Source organism: Panthera tigris, chromosome A1 (assembly GCF_018350195.1).
Source record: "Panthera tigris isolate Pti1 chromosome A1, P.tigris_Pti1_mat1.1, whole genome shotgun sequence".
Taxonomy (NCBI): domain Eukaryota; kingdom Metazoa; phylum Chordata; class Mammalia; order Carnivora; family Felidae; genus Panthera; species Panthera tigris.
The window spans coordinates 111,994,887-111,996,982 of record NC_056660.1 but is presented as its reverse complement, the minus strand read 5'-3'; positions in this window follow the sequence as shown (position 1 = coordinate 111,996,982).

Below are 2,096 nucleotides of genomic sequence, written 5' to 3'. Positions count from 1 at the left end.
ACAAACATTAAAAACAGATTACCCGGGAAGGAGTAATTATTGGATAGACAGGTGAGAGCACAGAGCCTGTAGGCTGCTTGGGATTCTGTGTCTCCCTCCCTCTCTGTCAAACACAGAATCCCAAGCAGCCCCTCCAGGCTCTGTGCTCTCAGCACAGAGCCTCCAAGGGAAGGACAGAGAGACAGGGAGACACAGAATCCCAAACAGCCCCTCCAGGCTCTGTGCTCTCAGCACAGAGCCTCCAGGGGAAGGACAGAGAGACAGGGAGACACAGAATCCCAAGTATCTCCTCCAGGCTCTTTGCCCTCAGCACAGAGCCTCCAGGGGAAGGACAGAGAGAGATGGAGACACAAAATCCCAAGCAGCCTCCAGGCTCTGTGCTCTCAGCACAGAGCATCCAGGGGAAGGACAGAGAAAGAGGAAGACACAGAATCCCAAGTAGCCCCTCCAGGCTCTGTGCTCTCAGCACAGAGTCTCCAGGGGAAGGTAGAGACAGAGGGAGACACACAATCCCAAGCAGCCTCCAGCACAGAGGCTCTCAGCACAGAGCCTCCAGCGGAGGGACAGAGAGAGACGGGGACACAAAATCCCAAGCAGCCTCCAGGCTCTGTGCTCTCAGCACAGTCTCCAGGGGAAGGACAGAGAGAGTGGGAGTCAAAATACCAAGCAGCCTCCAGGTTCTGTGCTCTCAGCACAGAGCCTCCAGGGGAAGGACAGACAGAGAGGGAGACACAGAATCCCAAGCAGCCCCTCCAGGCTCAGTGCCCTCAGCACAGAGCCTCCAGGGGAAGGACAGAGAGAGATGGAGACACAAAATCCCAAGCAGCCTTCAGGCTCTGTGTTGTAAGCACAGAGCATCCAGGGGAAGGACAGAGAGAGTGGGAGACACAGAATCCCAAGCAGCCTCCAGGCTCTGTGCTCTCAGCTCTCACAGAATTCTATATCCACCAAAAAATTTCTTCAGAGATGGTGACATGAAAAAATTCAGACAAGTAAAAAATGAGAGATTTTTTTCATCAGCAGGCTTGTACTGAAGTAAATACTAAAAAGTATTTTTTGGGTAGAAGGAAAATGATCCTAGACAGAAATCTGAAGATGCAGAAAGAGACAAAGAAGAAAAGAAATGGACAACATGTGGATAAATCTAAATGACATTCAAGTGTGTAAAATAATAATGTCTTATGTGTTTAAAAGTCATAAAAATGAAAATACAACCAAAAGCAGAGAGTTAAAGTATTAAATAAAATCACAGCATTGTCCAGAAAGAAAAACACCAATTCACACTGGATTTTGGAAAGTCATAATATGTGCTAAAATCTCTAAAATAATTATTAAAAGAATGACTAATAACCTGCAGATTCAACGCAATCTCTATCAAAATACCAACAGTATTCTTCACAGAGCTAGAAGAAATGATCCTAAAATTTGTCTGGAACCATAAAAGACCCCAACTAGCCAAAGCGATCTTATGAAAGAAGACAAAACTGGAGGTATCACAATCCCAGGTTTCAAGATATACTACCAACTTGTAGGAATCCAAACAGTATGATCCTGGCACAAAATAGACACATAGATCATTAGAACAGAAGAGAGAGTCCAGAAATAAACCCACAATTATATCGTCAATTAATCTTCAACACAGGAGGCAAGAATATGCAGTGGCAAAAAGACAGTCTCTTCAACAAAAGGTGTTAGGAAAACTGGACAGTAACATGCAAAACAATGAAATTGGACCACTCTCTCACACCATGCACAAAAAAAACTCAAAATGAATAAAGACCTAAATGTGAGACATGACACCATAAAACGCCTAAAAGAAAACACAGGCAATAATCCCTTGAACATTGGCCTTAGGAACATTTTTCTGGATGTGTCTCCTGAGGCAAGGGGAACAAAAGCAAAAATAAACTATTGGGACCTCATCAAAAGAAAAAGCTTCTACACACCTAAGGAAACCATTAACCAAATGAAAAGTCAACATACTGAATGGGAGAAGATATTTGCAAATGATATATCCAATAAGGAGTTAATATCTGAAATATTCAAAGAACTCATACAACTCAACTGCAAAAAACTTGTAATAATCCAATTAAAAA